The sequence below is a fragment of the Oratosquilla oratoria genome, chromosome 28, assembly GCF_046742065.1.
Source record: "Oratosquilla oratoria isolate Oo_2021 chromosome 28, ASM4674206v1, whole genome shotgun sequence".
NCBI classification, from domain to species: Eukaryota; Metazoa; Arthropoda; class Malacostraca; order Stomatopoda; family Squillidae; genus Oratosquilla; species Oratosquilla oratoria.
In genome coordinates this window covers 685,943-703,167 of record NC_134804.1, presented here as the reverse complement: position 1 = coordinate 703,167, position 17,225 = coordinate 685,943, and the positions used below count along the sequence as shown (strand labels likewise).

At 39.6% G+C, this 17,225-nt stretch overlaps 1 protein-coding gene across 19 annotated transcripts in view; it reads left to right on the top strand.

The window, feature by feature from the left end:
• Nucleotides 1–17,225, top strand: part of LOC143040212 (uncharacterized) — a 317,769-nt gene that overhangs the window by 196,434 nt on the left and 104,110 nt on the right. For 2 of the 19 annotated variants that reach the window (XR_012967700.1, XM_076210882.1), the window contains exon 3: nt 15,735–15,877. The exons of the other annotated variants lie outside the window; for them this stretch is intronic. The gene's annotated coding sequence lies outside the window, so the exon portion shown is untranslated. The remainder of the gene's footprint in view (nt 1–15,734; nt 15,878–17,225) is intronic. 19 annotated transcript variants of the gene reach the window in all.

Genomic DNA, 17,225 nt, shown 5'->3' with positions numbered 1-17,225 from the left:
CACCAATAATGATTCTTGTCTATGTTAATGACGTGGTGGAAGGAACAAGCTATACCAACATGTTTGCAGATGATGCAAAATTCATGAAAAGAGTGAAAAATGAGGAGGATGGTAGAATATTGCAAAAAAGATCTAGGTACTATTTTTGGATATAACAAGAATGTGAAATGAAGTTCAATAACAAAAATTGCAAAAGTACTGGAAATGGGCAATAGCAGCAAAAGGCCATCATTAAACTATTCCTTGGGAAGTGATCCTATTACACTTGGGAGTATTTATAAAGATAACCTGTCAATTGACAGATATATCAACAAGATTGTGGGAGAGACATATGGACTACTGAAGAAGATTAAAGTAGCATTCCATTATATAGAAGAGGAGATGATGAAAAAACTCTTTAAAATCTTGATATATCAAAGATTGGAATATGTCTGGGGTATTGGCTGCATGTTACTGTGGCAAAGTAACATGCAGTTGATACTTTAGGGTCTATATGGGGCACCCCTATGGACTAGAGCCACACATCATTTTGTCTGTGATAGAGGAAAACTCTGTTCATAGAGAAATGATGACACTTTTAAATATGACTGTCCCTCCGTTATGCTGTCCCCCAACCCCTTGTTACTGTCCTGTACCATTTCTCTGAATATTCATTTCCTTTTGCCTACTCTGTAGTGGGGGAAAAGAATGCTACCACCAAGTCTTCCCACTTGAGTCATAAAAGGCGAAAAAAAAATGGGATGCGGAATGGTATTAGGAGTCCTGCTACCTGTAGCCCCAAAGGGGACATTCCTAAAAAAAGTAAAGGCATAAGAGGGTCTGGGAGTTTTTGAACCAGTACCGTGAGATTTGGGTCTTTTAGTGTGGATGTGGTACAGATGAGAGTAAAAGGGATGAGATAGGCAGTATGTTTGTGAGAAGAAAGATGATGTGCTGGCTTTGAGTGAAACTAAAATGAAATTTTTGAGGGGTGAGTGTGAGTTTGGGAGTGTAGTTACGAGGTATTCAGGAGTGAAGAGGGGATGAGGGAGAGAAGGGGTGGCTATACTAGTAAGTGAAGAGATAAGTAAGCGTGTAGTGGAGTGGAAGGAGGTTTCATCAAGGTTGATGTAGATGAAGGTGAAGCTGGGAAGGATGTGGCTTTTTGTAAGTGCGTATGGGCCTGGTAGTGAGAAGAATGTAGAGGAGAGGGAGGCATTTTGGGTAAATATAAATGAGTGCATAGAGGAATTAGGGAGAAATGTCAATGTAGTTGTATTGGGAGACCTTAATGCTAGGGTAGGAAATGAACCAATAGATGGAGTGTTTGGGAAGTATGGAGTTCCAGGTAAAAATCGTAGTGGAGAATTGATGGTGGAGATGTGTCTTGAAAGAGTTGATGATAGCAAATACAGTGTTTTGGAAGAAAGTCATGCATAAGTACACATGGGAGAGGGTGGTGGATGGAAGGGTGGTAGATAGAGCATTGATGGACTATGTAGTGGTAGATAGGAGTAGAATAGGAAGAGTTAAGGATGTACATGTTCTAAGGGGAGAGGGTGGGGAAATATCAGATCATTTTCTGGTGGATGGTAAGTTGAGAGTAGAAAATGGGTGGAGAAAGGAAAAGGGCAGAAGGTAGGGAGGTGCTTAGAGTGAACTGTTTAAATGAGAATGAAAAGGAGGTGTATAAGAAGCTGAGAGAGGAGTGGGAGGGAGTGAAGTATAGAATAGAACTAGGAGTGGAGGAAGAATGGGTATGGTTCAAGGAGAGAGTCATAAGGTGTGCGAAGATGGTGTGTGGAACAAGGAGGGCGGGAGGAAATAGAAGGAAGGGTAGTGAATGGTGGGATGAGGAAGCAAAGAAGGCTGTAGAAGAGAAGAAGCAGGCTTTCATAGATTGGCTACAAATTAGGACAAGGGAATCATATGAGAGGTACAAAGAAAAGAGAAGAGAGGTTAAGCATAAGATAAAGGAAGCAAAGAGGAGAGCACATGTGAAATGGGGTAAGAGTATGACAGAAAATTTTGAAAGTAATAAAAAGATGTTTTGGAAAGAAATTAAAAGGGGAAGAGGAGGCGAATCAAGTAGAGAAGAAAAGGTAAAAGGTGCAGATGGAGAGATGATAATGGAAGAGAAGGCAGTGAGAGGAAGGTGGGCAGAGTATTTTAGGGAGTTGCTAAATGTGAAGGAAGATAGGGAGGGAAAGGTAGTTGCAGTGGGAGGCACTAAGAAAATAACAGTGATGAGTGAGGAAAATGGAGGAGAAATAGGGAAAGATGAAGTGAAAGCAGCTATTAAGATGATGAGAGCAGGTAAGACACCTGGGTTGGATGGATGCCATGCAGAATGAAGAAAAGAGGTACCGTTATGGTGGACTGGCTGGTGAGGTTATTTAATGTTTGTTTAAGAGAGGGTAGAGTGCCGAAGGACTGGAGGAGTGCCTGTATCGGGCCGCTTTACAAGGGAAAGGGGGACAAGTGTGAATGCAGTAGTTTTAGAGGGATCAGCTTGTTAAGTGTAGTTGGGAAGGCTTATGGGAGGGTCTTGATTGAGAGGATTAAGAGAGGAACAGAGGGAGTAATTGGTGAGGAACAGTGTGGTTTTAGGACAAGTAGGGGTTGTGTAGATCAGATCTTTGTGGTAAGACAGATATGTGAGAAAGCTATAGGAAAAGGTAAGGATGTTTTTTTTTGGGCTTTTATGGATCTGTAAAAGGCTTACAACAGGGTAGACAGGAAGGCACTGTGGGAGGTACTGCAGATATATGGAATAGGAGGAGAGCTGTTAAGAGCAGTCAAGAGTTTTTAACCCCTTCCATATGGTGCCGCATACATAGGCGGCATGAGGAGCAAGTGGATACGCGAGGCTGCCATATCGGCATCTTGATTATATTTATTGTAGTTGCCCCTGCATAATGACATACTCTCTAAACTGTCTTCATTACATTTTCTAATGTTATCAAAATTCATGGGTGACTATATTTTATGATGCGAGTATTATTACGACACATCGTACGTCTGGCAGCTGATGCTGCCCACGAGATTTTGAACCATACTGAAGAGGTTAAGAGAGTAGTAGAGCTTGTGTTAGGATTAGAAATGGAGAGAGTGAATGGTTTGAGGTAAAGGTGGGACTTCTTCAGGGATGTGTTATGTCACCCTGTCTTCAGTCTATACATGGATGGGGTGATGCAAGAGGTGAATGCAAGGGTAGTGGGTCAGGGGTTGGAGATGATTAAAGAAAATGGAGAAAAGTGGGAGGTGAACCAGTTGTTGTTTGCTTATGACACTACACTTGTAGCAGGATCAGAGGAGGGATTGAGGAAGTTAGTGACAGTTTGAGAAGGTGTGTGAAAGAAGGAAGCTGAAGATAAATGTGGGGAAAAGTAAGGTGATGAGGTGTACAAGGGGAGAGAGTGACAGCAGGCTGGAAGTGAGCATTAAGGGAGAGAGACTGGAGGAAGTGGATAGTTTTAGATACTTGGGTGCAAATGTGACAGGAAAGGGAGGAGTGGGGGTGGAGGTAAAATGTAGATTGAGAGAAGCAAGTAAATGCCTTGGTGGATTAAAAAGTGTAACTGAGAAATAGACATTTGGGAATGGATGCCAAGAGGAGGTTATATTTACCTAGTTGTAATATATGGGAGGGGAGCTATGCTCGTGGTGAACCGTCTTTGTATCTCTCCGCATCAAGTTTTATCTTAAAATCTTGTATAGTGTTAGCACATACTGTTTTGTTGTCTAATTTGTTCCATGTATTTATCGCTCTGTGTGGGAAACTGTTCCTTTTCAAGTTTTTTCTATAACTATCCTTTTTCAATTTTTTTCCTTGTCCTCTTGTTTTACCGTTTTCCCACACTAATAGGTCGTTCCTGTATAAAACTTCCATTCCTTTCATTATTCTGTAGATAGTTAGCAAATCTCCTCTTTCTCTTCTTTGTTCCAGAGTTGGTAGGTTCAATTTGGATAGTCTTTGCTCATATGTTAGTTCGGCGAGTGTCGGTGCTAGTTTGGTTGTCGCTCTTTGTAATCTTTCTAGTTTCTTAATATTCTTTTTGGTACTGGGTGCCCAAAGTGATGCTGCGTACTCAAGTTTTGGTCTTATTAGTGTAGTTAGTATTTTCCTTATCATTTCTTCGTCCATATAAGTAAATGCCACTTTGGTTGCTCTCAGTAAGTTGTAGGTTTCTCTAAACATCTTATTTATATGCTTATCTGGTTTCATGTCCTTTCCAATCATCACTCCAAGATCTTTTTCATAGTTTTTTTTTTTTCTTCCCCAATTCTGTAATCTTTTGATATTCTGTTTCTGCTCTTTCCAAATTCCATTATACTGCATTTCTTAATATTGAATTTTACTTCCCACTTTTGAGTCCAATTCCATATTGTGTCCAGATCTTGTTGCAATGAGTTGCAGTCCTCTTCCGTTTTTACCTTCTTAATACAGGACGTGACAGTGATATCCATTATTTTTCAACACTCTCAGATAAAATGCATAAACCGAAATGAACATCCTCTTATTTTTACTGCTCATCCTTACTTCAGTAAAAATAATTACCTATTTTTAGTTTTACCTTATAATTAAATTAACAAAGCCTTATCACACACCAGTAAGTAAAAATTATAACATTAAGAGTCATGTTTTTAATTTTAAATACATTTATGCAGCAATTTATGCTGTATCTTTTTTTTAAATATCGGTTTCCAAATTAGCTAAGTCACCCCTTTGCCTCGTGAAATCGGAGACAATTGAAAATTCTAGCGCTAATAGGAATCTACGAGCCTGACTGCGAAAGGTCCCATTCATTCCATGTATCTATTACTCTGTGTGGAAAGCTGTTCTTTTTCAAATCTCTTCTGTAACTGTCCTTCTTAAGTTTCTTCTCATGTCCTCTTGTGTTTCTTCTGTCCCATTTAAGTAGATCATCCATATCAGGGATTTCTATCCTTTCATATTTCTATAGATGGTTATCAAATCGCCTCTTTCTCTTCTTTGTTCCAGAGTTAGTAAATTTAGTTTGTCCAATCTTTGTTTGTATGTCAACTTACTAAGTGTTGGTGCCATCTTCATCAATGCTCTTTGAATTCTTTCTAATTTCTTTATGTTTTTTATTGTACTAGGTGTCCATAGTGATGCTGCATATTCTAATTTTGGTTTTATCAGTGTAACTAGTATTCTCTTTACCATTTTCTCATCCATGTAGTCAAAGGCCACTTTTGTAGATCTTATTAAATTGTAGGTTTCTCTAACTATTTTGTCTGGTGTCATGTCATTTGAGATAATTACTCCTAGGTCTCTTTCTGAGTTTACGTTTGTAACTTCCTTTGTTCCAATTTTATATTGACCAGATTTTCTATTTTTTTTTTTCCAAATTCCATTATACTACATTTTTTAATGTTGAAACTTACTTCGTTCTTTTTACTCCATTTCCAGAGTTTGTCCAGGTCTTCTTGAAAAGATTTGCAATCTTCTTCTTTACTCACTCTCTTCAATAGTTGCGCATCATCTGAAAAGAAGTTTATATAACATTCAATTCCTTCATCCATGTCGTTTATATAAACAGCAAACATTATTGGAGCCTTGGGGGATTCCACTTAACATGTTTATCCAATTTGAGTTCTTTTCTCTAAGTACCACTCTCATTTTTCTTCCTTTCAAGAAATCTTTTATCCATTCCAATAAGTTTCCTTGTATTTTACATATTATTTAAATTTTTCTTCGTAGTTTTTTGTGTGGTACTTTATCAAAAGCCGTTTGTAGGTCCAGGAAGGCACAGTCTGCCCAGCCATCTCTTTCTTGTATTATATCTACTAATCTTGAGTAAAAGCATATTAAGTTTGTAGTACATGATCTTCCCATTCTAAATCCAAATTGGTTGGGGTTTAGTATTTTGTTCTCTTCCAAGTGTTTAGGCCATTTATTTGTTTATAACTCACATATTTTTGCAATTGTGCTTGTAAGGGATACTGGTCTATAATTTGTTGGATTTTCTTTATCTCCTCCCTTATATATTGATACAATATTAGCATTTTTCCAGCCTTGTGGTACTTTTCCTTCTTTGAGTGAGAAGTCAATTATCTTGTGTATTTCATCTGTGAGTTCATCTATTAATATGCATTCTTTTAATATCCAGTTCACTCTTCTGTCTGGCCCATGTGACTTTCTGACATCGTGTTTCCTTTTTTTTAATGTCCCTTATTTCTTTCTGTGACACTGTTATTTTATTCATTTTAGGAGGGTCCTTTTTGGTGACCATCATCACACATTTGTGAGCTTTCAATTGTAAATACAGACTTAAAGTGTTTGGTCATTACTTTTGCCATTTCTACATCTTCTGTGTATTCTTTATTTCCTTCACGCAATTTCACTATTTCATGTTTGTCTTTTAGTTTATCATTTACAAATCTGTAAAATAGTTTAAGTTGATCTTTGCATTTTGCTATTATATCTTTTTCATAGGTTCTTTTTTCCTCTCTGCGTATGTCTACGTATTCATTTCTCATTTTGATGTGTTTGCCATTTAGTCACTTTTTTGTCTCTTTTTCATCTTTTCCAAGCTTTGTCTCTTCTATCTTTAGCATTGCTACACTTTTTATTATACCAGCACTTTATGTACTCCCTTTTCTGTTTCTTTAAAAATATTCCATATCTCTTCCATCTTTGTTTCATCATTTGCAAATTTTTCCCAACAGGCATTTTGAATTTTTTTTCTTCTAAGTTTTACAAAGTCAGTTTTGTTGTACATTAATCTTCCTTCTCTATGTTTCTCATTCCTTCTCACGACATTTTATTCCTTAAGCTCAATCTCTATTAGTATGTGGTCACTCTTTCAAATTGGTGTTTTATAGTTTATTTCTTCCACAATTTCAGGCTCAGAGGTGAATATCAAATCTAGTCTTGATGGTTCTTCGTTTTGTCTATTTCTAGTATTTTCTTTAACCCATTTGAGTCAATGTGTAATTGATGGTCATATCCAGTAGGACATTGCCCCAGAGTTCCTCTCCACCTCCCATTGTCAATTCTTCCCAATTTATTTCCTTTGTGTTAAAGTCACCCATAATTACTATATTTTCTCCATATTTCAGTGTCTCAGTTAATTCATTCTTTGTGTCTTCTAGTAATTTTGAGTGTTCACTGTCAGTCCAAGTCTTAGTTTTTGGTGGCACATATACATCTATAATGTTTTACTTTTTATACTGCTACTTTCGACTTTAATAGTGATTATTTCCACATTGTCTTTGTGTGTGTGCGTATATATATATATATATATATATATACAGTATATATATATATATATATATATATATATATATATATATATATATATATATATATATGCAAAATAACCACAGGAGAAAGGAAACTTGTAGACAGTAAGTACTTTCGTATATTCCAACATAAAGCATTATACAACCATCATATTGATTGGTCTAAGGCAACAATTTTAGCTAAAGGAAAAAGCCTACACGAAAGAAATATAATAGAATCTTGCTTAATATCAGGCACATTTGACAAAAATATAAAATTAAGCTATGGTCATTTTAAATGTGATAAATTGATAACTCAAATGGTCACCGAGATCTTTCCGCCAGATTGACCCTTATGTGTTGGTTAGGTCGATAGGGGTAAGGTCATCCCCCCTCCTCACATTGTAATGTCTCCCCCCTTCCCCCCTATGGATGCCACCTGATCCTTATATTTAAACCCAACTCTGTATCTCTGTCATTTAGTCTGAAGATGTAATATTCGAAAGTACTTACTTGCATATATAAATATATAAATATATATATATATTTATACACAATGATAGATTAAAAAAAAGACTTATTTATGCCTATCAGTATTATCATTCTTTCTGATGGAACTTTCTTGTTGAATTCCTCCAGCACTTTCTTTGGTGATGGTTGTCAACAGCATGTTGGTGGAGTGGCCCTATTTAAATATATGTTAGCTTGGAGAGATGGGTAGTTTAGTGGTCTACTAATTTTTTCATCAGCTTAGAAATGCTGTACACAAGTGAAATTAATCTGTACCATGCAGTTTTAAAGTGGTGTGCTGTTGTTGTTGTTGTCATTCCTTAGACTGTGTGACCAAGCAGTTTTGTCTCCCTGAGGCAGTGGTTCTTAACCTTTGGGTTGCCAAGCCATTTGAATGGGTCACCAAGAATTTGAGGACCCAATATTCTTATTCAAAATATTATCAAAGTATTAATCCTGATTGTAGAATTCTTAAGTCATTATTATCTAAGTTTAAACAAAACACTGTTTTTGTCACATTTTTACAAGCACAATTATTTTATAATTTAAATAAAAGTATTTATGAAGGTAAGGGTCACCATGGTCAATCTGGACAGGATTTTGGGTTGCAGCCAAAATGGTTAAGAACCACCTTAAGGCATGCCACAGCTGAAACGTTTTTTTTTTTCCCACAAATCCTATTGTTGTTGGTGTGCATAACTGTGTAAAATGCAGTCTTCCATAACATGGGGTGAAGTTATCTGTGCAGGTTGGTGGCTGCATCACAGTCTGGCCAGGTGGACTCTGTCCTTTTGGCAGAGAGAGGATTCAGAGGGATGGATATTAGTGGGTCTGGCATGCAGCAATGTGGTTTTTTTTTAGTTTGTTGATGGAGCAGTGAATGATATAATTATGGTTATGTTTCCAGAGGATAGTGTCTGGTGGTTGTGGAGAAAGAGAAGAGAGTATTTGTGTGTGATGTAGGCATTTAGATTTTGTTTTGATGTTTTTTGGCATGTATGGGTGTGCTGTGTTTGTGGAGGCTGCAGCAAACATTTTTGTGCCTCTCATGTTAAGGTGATTCTTGACTTTTGTTTCATAATGTAGTTGGTGTGTAGGTGTTGTATTTGTGCAGTCTGTAATTGTCTTTAGGGCTTTGTTTTGGATGGTCTGAAGGGTGATGAGGTGTGTATATGAAGATAATCAGTGAGCTAAAAAATAACAACAGTTGTGGCGGACGTACGAAGTTAACGACATTTTATGTAAAGAATAGCCACTTAGATCTGCTGGGAGCTATTTTCAAACAAATATAACTAATTTTACGTGTGCTGTGGCAGAGTGCACGTCAGATTCAAGAAAAAATAAGAGAAACACAAATGTTAATCGTACCGAAAAAATTAAGTCTTTGATGCAAAATTATATTTTCAATACATTACATGGATTTGCCTATTGCTTGGTGCATTCAAATGAAAGTATATATCAGTATACGTCCATTGAAGTCAGTAGAAAATGACAAATTGCTTGGCTTGATACAATTATAGGCTGTTTTACGAATATAATCTGTAATTATAAATAGAGGCTCAAACAATGCTATATACTGTTTGCAATATGAAATTAATTGACTTAGATTTCGGACACAATAATGTACAACGATACACCTCTGTAAGCTTATAAAACTTGCCCAAAAAAGTATTTATTTTCTGGCAAGAATTACAAAATCTGGCGGTGTCTGGTATCAAATTGCTCACTGCGAAAGGTCCCATTGAAAAAGAAAACATTGAGTGCTAAAACTAGACATGATTTTAAGAAAGAACTGAATGCAGAAAGATACAACTGCAGGTCACTACGAGCATAGCTCTTCTCCCACAAAATACAACTAGGTAAATATGCACACATATATATATATATATATATATATATATATATATATACACTGTCTGGGGTATTGGCTGCTTGTTATTGTGGCAAAGTAACATGCAATTGATACTTTAGGGTCTATATGGGGCGCCCCTACGGACCAGAGCCACACATAATTTTGTCTATGATAGAGGAAAACTCTTTGATACTTTAGGGTCTATTTGGGGCGCCCCTATGGACCAGAGCCACACATCATTTTGTCTATGATAGAGGAAAACTCTTCATAGAGAAATGATGACACTTTTATAATACGACTGTCCCTCCATTATGCTGTCCCCCAACCCCTTGCTGCTGTCCTGTACCATTTCTCTGAGTATTCATTTTCTGCTGCGGGGGAATTCCCTGTGGTGGGGGAAAATAATACTGCCACCAAGTATTTCCACTTGGATTGTAAGAGGCGAGAAGAAAGGGATGGGGATTGGGACTAGGCATCCTTCTCCTTGTAGCCCCACTGGAGACATTCCTAAACGAAAAAGTAAAGGCATAAGAGGGTCTGGGAGTTTTCCGACCAGCACCCTAAGGTTTGGGTCTTTGTGTGTGGATGTGGTACAGATGAGAGTAAAAGGGAAGAGATAGGTAGTATGTTTGTGAGAAGAAAGATAGATGTGTTGGCTTTGAGTGAAACTAATTTGAAAGGGAAGGGTGAGTATAAGTTTGGGAGTGTAAGTGGGAGGTTATCAGGAGTGAAGAGAAGGCGAGGGAGGGAAGGGGTGGCTATTCTAGTAATCGGAGAGATAGGTAAACGTGAAGTGAAGTGGAAGGAGGTTTCCTCAAGGATAATGTGGATGAAGGTGAAACTGGGAAAGGAGATGTGGGTTTTTGTAAGTGCATATGGGCCTGGCAGTGAGAAGAGTGTAGAAGAAAGGGAGGCCTTTTGGATAGATTTAAATGAGTGCAAAGAGGATTTAGGGAGAAATGTCAATGTAATAGTACTGGAAGACCTTAATGCTAGGGTAGGAAATGGTCCAATTGATGGAGTGGTTGGGAAATGTGGAGTTCCAGGAAAGAATCGTAGTGGAGAGTTGATGGTGGAAATATGTCTAGAGAGTTGATGATAGCAAATACAGTGTTTTGAAAGAAAGTCAAGCATATACACATGGGAGAGGGTGGTGGATGGGTGGTAGATAGAGCATTGATGGATTATAGTCTGGTAATTAAAGCAAAAAAAAAGAAAATACTCAGATTGGACAAAATTGCTTTATTTTGTTTCTCAACTGATTTCGGTAGTAAATTAGGTCTAATATTCAGAAAAAAAATAGTTTACCCTTGTCTGCTCACTGCTAGTATTATAAATTTGGCCTAATCCAAAATGGCCGCCATTGTGGGTTTCGAATCCCAAAAATAGTGTATCTTCGATACTAATAGAGCTGTAATTGCAAACAGAGTGTCAAATCTTATATTTTGGGGTCAGAGAATTCATTTACAATATTTCTTATGCGATTGAGACATGGGCATAGCCAGGTGGGGGGTCAGGGGGGCTGTGCCCCCCCCAAATCAACTGAATTCCGTTGAGTTTTTGGACATATTTTCCACTTTCTCGCTGACGTAGAGACATACAAATTCTGGGCCCCCTTAATATAATTTTCTAGCTATGCCTATGGACTGAGATGTGTTCAAATATGGCTCGGACAAGAGCCCTTCATTGAATTATATAATTGAGTCAAGTGATACAAGGTCAACTACCTACACAATAATCTAGTCATCTTGAACGTACCGTATATTTTTTTTACTTGAACATGATAACAACGAGTCAATAACGAACAGTTTAATCATCTAGAAACTCTTCATTTTTCGCTCCAGCATTGGTGCATGTGATTCCCTTGCCGTGACCACAAGCCAGTGTGCACGACAGTCCGTTCTTGCGACAGGAGCAGGTGTTTTTGTTGCACCTGCCATGGCAGTTGCATTTGACTAGTTTCAGCAAGGATGCTGGAGCTGCTTCTCTTCGCATACTCACTGGCTTGAGCTTCATATTCTGAAGAAACTATTCCCATTTGGTTGGCTCAAGGATATTTCCTAACCAGGTCTGTACCTGGTGGTATACTCGGTAACTGTGATACCTGGCTCCATCACAAGTGGGTGGGAGAGATTCGGGAGGCAGATACACTGATCTGGACGCCACCTTCCTACTGAACATGGCTGCTCTTTCAAGGTCAAGGCTATTTCCAGGCTTACAACTGTACAAGACTTCTAGAGAAGCCTGACCATGCTTGGTGATTTCATCATGGGTTTGATTTGGCATCATGAATGCATCAGCATGGCCCTGGAGTAGGTGACATTTGGCCATTGCTTTGACTTTACCGATGCTGTATGGCCTCGATGTTGTATCACATCCTGTAATGGCATGTGAGAAGAGCAGTGATGCAGTAAGGCATTGATTAAGGTGACTTGAGTCCTCCTGACTGAAGACACAGGGTACAGGGACACCAAACATCTGTGCTGTAGCCATGGTGTTTAGAGCCGCATCCACCAGCATATGAGCTCTGACGGCACGTGCCATGGCTTTCCCAGATAGCATGTGCTCAACGCTACCTTCCGCATATACTTGGGACATCGCCTCCTTCAATCCAGAAGCAACCATTAGACCACCAATACAACCCAAGAAGCTCATCTGTGTATGGAATCCACCCAGGATGAGGACGATCTGTTGCAGTGGACTGTCTGTAGCCTGTGCTTTGATGATCATAAAGGCAATCCACCACAACTGCTGGTCGAAGGTGATGACTGGAGTAGTGTTGTACTTACTAGCATTTTTTTTTTTTTTTTTTTTTCATGAAAGTGGCAGTTGCTGACAAGATTGACGAGTTAAACACCATATGAGAACGGAGCCTTTATTTGTACGTTTCGCTTATTACAGCTTTTTCAAGTACAAGTTGAGATACATATGCTTGAGATTAAATAAGGGGAAAGGAGGGAACGGGGAGAGAAAAGAAGAAGGGGGGGGGGAAGGAAGAGGAGGAGGAGGAGAAGGGGGGGATGGAACACTGGGAAAGGTTGTTGTTGTTGTTGTTGTCATTCCCTAGACTGTCTGTCCGAGCAGTCCCGTCTCCCCAAGGAAGGCCACAGCCGAAACTGGGTTTTCCCACAAATCCTTTATAGAGTGTATGTTGTGTTGTTTGCGTGCATGATTGTGTATAATGCAGTCTTCCATTATGTGTTGTATGGTATGGGGTGAAGTGTTACATCCTGGGCAGCTGTTCACAACACGGTTGTCCAGCCTCTTCTGGTAGCTTAAAAGTGCTGGGTGGTGACCGCATCGCAGTCTGGCCAAGTGGACTCTGTCCTTACGTGGGAGAGAGGATTCAGAAGGGTGGATATCAGGGGGTCTGGCATGCAGCAGTGTGTTGTCTTTCAGTGTGTTAATGGAGCGGTGAGTGATATGATTATGAATATGTTTCCGGAGGCTGGTATTTGGTGGTTGTGGAGGAAGAGAAGAGAGTATCTGTGTGTAATAAAGGTCTATGGGTGTAGTTTTAATGTTTCTTGGTGTGTGTGGGTGTTCTGCTATGTAGTGTAGCGGGTGTGATGTGTTTGTGGTGGCTGCAGCAAGTGTTTGTGTGCCTCTCATGTCGAGGTGGTCCTTGACTTTGAGGACTTTTGTTTCATGGTGTAAATGGTCTGTAGGTGATGTATTTGTGCAGCCTGTAATTGTTTTTAGGGCTTTGTTTTGTATGATTTGAAGGGTGTTGTGGTGTGTCTCACTGAGATTAGGAGCCCATGCAGGACTCGCATAATTCATCACTGAGCGTATGCATTGTTTGTATATTGTTATATTAGTTTCTTTGTTTTGTCCAAATGTTGTTCCAGTGATTGACTTAAGTGCGTTAAGTCTAGGTGTGCATTTGTTTTTTATGTTTGTGAGGTGTTGTTTGAAAGACATGGATGTATCGTATGTTACATCAAGAATTTTCGGTGTGTTTGTGTGTGGTATTAGAGTGTTGTTGATGTAGAGATGAGGTATGTATTTGTGTTCTTTTGTCCAGTTGGTGAGAAGTGTTGCTGTAGATTTGGTTGGAGCTATTTTGAGTCTGTTTGTGATGAACCATGTGTTGAGTGTGTCAAGGTAAGGCTGGATTATTTCTGCAGCTTTGTCTGTGTTACGATGTGTGCATGTGATTGTTATGTCGTCTGCGTAGGAAGAGATTTGTATTTCTGAGGTGTCTGGCGTGGGTAAGTCATGCATGTATAGATTAAATAATGTGGGGGATAGAACTGAGCCCTGTGGTACTCCGTTCTTAATGTTTCTGATGTGCGATGATTGGCCATTATATGACACATGAGCATTCCTGCCTGCCAGATAATTGGCCAGCCATCTTTTGGTGTTATTGTGCATGTCTGTGTTATATATTTTATTTGTTAGGTTGTGGCGGGGGATAGCATCAAAAGCTTTACTAATGTCCAATGTTATAAGAAGTGTTCTGTGGTGGGGCCTATCTGAATTGATGCCATCTAAAATTCTTTGTGTGAGGTTTGTCAGAAGAGTGTTTGTGGAGTGTAGTGGCCTAAAACCGTGTTGTGAGTCAGCAAGGGGAATATATGGTGTGACAAGTTTAAGTATTAGGCGTTCAATGACTTTAGAGGGGGTGCAGAGAAGTGTGATTGGGCGGTGCGATGTTGGGATTGTTGGGTCTTTGTTCGGTTTTGGAATGGTGATTATTTTACCATGCTTCCAGATGTCGGGTATAGTGTTGTGTGAATAGCTGTAGTTTGCAATGTTTGTGAGTGCGTGTATACCTTGTGGTCCAATGTGTTTTAGGTGGATGTTGCTTATGTTATCAGGGCCACAGGCAGATGAGTGCTTGAGACTATGCATTATGAGTTTTGTCTGACTGTCTATGAAGGGTGTATAGTCTGAGTCTGTGGGAAAGTCTTTCTTACGTCGAATGGTGCGTCGGTCGTCAGGGTGAGATGTAAGATGGCTCGTCTGTGCAAAATGACGTATGAGTGCGTTTGGTTGTTGTCTGTTTGAGGGTAGATTATCTGTTGTTGTGATTATTGCTGCGTGAGAGCGTGTAGTGTTAGTGTTGGATAGTGTGATGCTGTTGAGTGTTTTGTACAATTTGCTGGTGTTTGTTTTGGGAAAGGTTGAGAATGCTGGCCCAAATGGCTGGGGGTTCACCCTTTGTGAACATTTCGCCCAAAGACGTTTGGGCCAGCATTCTCAACCTTTCCCAGTGGTCCATCCCGCCCCCCCCCATTCTCCTCCTCTCCTCCTCCTCCTCCTCTCCTCCTCCTCCTCCTCCTCTCCTCCTCCTCCTCCTCTCCTCCTCCTCCTCCTCCTCTCCTCCTCCTCCTCCTCTCCTCCTCCTCCTCTCCTCCTCCTCCTCTTCCTCCTCTTCCTTCCCCCCCTTCTTCTTTTCTCTCCCCGTTCCCTCCTTTCCCCTTATTTAATCTCAAGCATATGTATCTCAACTTGTACTTGAAAAAGGTGTAATAAGCAAAATGTCGTACAAATAAAGGCTCCATCCTCATATGGTGTTTAACTCGTCAAACTTACTAGCATGGTCAACAACATATTCCAAAGTGGAGCGTACACAGGTAGGGACAGACGGTGTGAGATCTATCATTGGTCAAAATATGTCGGAGCTTTTCCCAGGATGTGGGATATTGCGATGCAGCACCTGCATATACCCTGACCACATAGGTTTCGGTTTCTGAAGGTGGAAGGTCACTGTCCACATAATATCAAGGTTGTCATTCTGTATGTCTCGCTGTAATATTTCAATATTGGCATACATGATTTTGGAAAGAACTGCTTTTGGATCTCTTTGTTCCACCAGGTTTATTTTCGACAACTGCTTGACGATCTCCATGTCCACCTTGAGTTGTGGAATTCTCCTGGTGCTCTGGATAGCTGGCATGAGTGTTGCCATTTGACCCATTACATGGATTGATCTGTGACCATCTAAGGTCCTGGAGGCATGGTCAACATTGTCTGCTTGGTATTGGATAAATGATTGCGCCACTTGTTCTGGGAGATTATCGCCTTGCAATACAGCAGCATTAGTTCTGTACTTATTTGCTTCTGTGTATGAGGAACAGAAGCCAAGTTTGTTGATAATATCAACCAGATCACGGTGACCATACTTGTGTTCCAGTGCCACACTGAGACCAACTTGTAGGGGTGGGAGGAATGAGCATGGACAAGTGGACTGCATAATTGACTGGCCTATTGAGGCGATATGGAGCTTTGCATTCCTGCTCTTGATAATGCTGCCTAGGAGTGTTCGCAATGAATGAGGTAAGTACGCAACATTTGATTCGACAGAGCCTATGTCTTCTGTTGTAGGATACTCCCCTTTATGATGCCCCATTGACTTTATCTCTGTTCTTATTAATTTCCCAACAATTTCAATGAGTTTGTCCATATCAGAGAGTTCCTTCACTTCACTTCCTCTGTCATGGGCTTCTTGAATGATGGATTTAACATTGGACGTCAGGGTTATGACATTAGGGCATTGTCTGATGGTAGTAATTGATACCCTTGCCCCATAGTGGTTCTCCAGCTCTCGTTTCAGTTGCTTGGGAGTGTAGACTTTCTCTTCGTTCATTCCACTCTCTCTGAGCATAACTTGGTGCAAGTCTTGCAAAGTAATGGTCTCATCATCATTCTTTTCCAAAAAATCAATTGCATATTGAATAGCACCAAGTTTAGATGTGTTTCTAGGTCGACCCACTTTTCTTCTTTTGGTGGAAGAAGTGCACTCTTCAGATGCAAATTCTGGAGGACCCTTTCCATTCATGAACAGGTCCTTACAAGTGTGATGGTACAGGGCCTCCTCAGCTGGCAGATCATTTACCACTGAGAGGCGTGAATAGACCCTCAAAGCCCATTCGTCCTCTCTGATATCACAGTGGCTTAGAATGTTCTCTTGAAACCCTAGTGTCATAACACGACTGTATCTGTAACTAGCTTTGGAAGGATTTTTCTGTGCTAGACATGTTTCCACAAACAATCCACAGAAGAGGCAGTGAGTTTTGAAATCAGAAATATTTCCCTTAGCTGATCTCAGGTTTGGTTTGATCTCTTCAGATGATACACGCTTTTTGGCAGATTTGATAGTTTTTGGATTTGTATGCCTACTTCTACATACTTTGTGAACAAAGATATCATGGTTTTCGTCATAAACCAAATCAGGTACATCTAAACTTCTTTGTTTGTTTGCTTTGTTAATGCCAGTACACCCTTTCTCTGTCAATTGGGCATAATCATCCGGCTTGTCCAAGTTGATAAGTTCTTTACAGATAACACATGCCATTTCTGCTTAACTAATCTCCTCCACCATAAATATACTGTTATTCCATGCACAAGCTATCTGTGAAAATGAAGAAAAAGCCATTACCAATCTAGAAAAATGTCATAACAGTAAATAGATGCTGTGACTTACAAATAAGACAGAATAGAGTGGAAAATATAACCATTATATCGGACACATTTAAGTACACATGCGATTATCTGCAAATCGGTCACATACAGATGAAAGATACCACTGTAAATGAACTCCTCCACCTAAAAAACATAATAATAATTACTTTGTTTGTACTTACAATCAAAGTAGTTTGGAAGATACGCGTTTTTTGGCAATCGG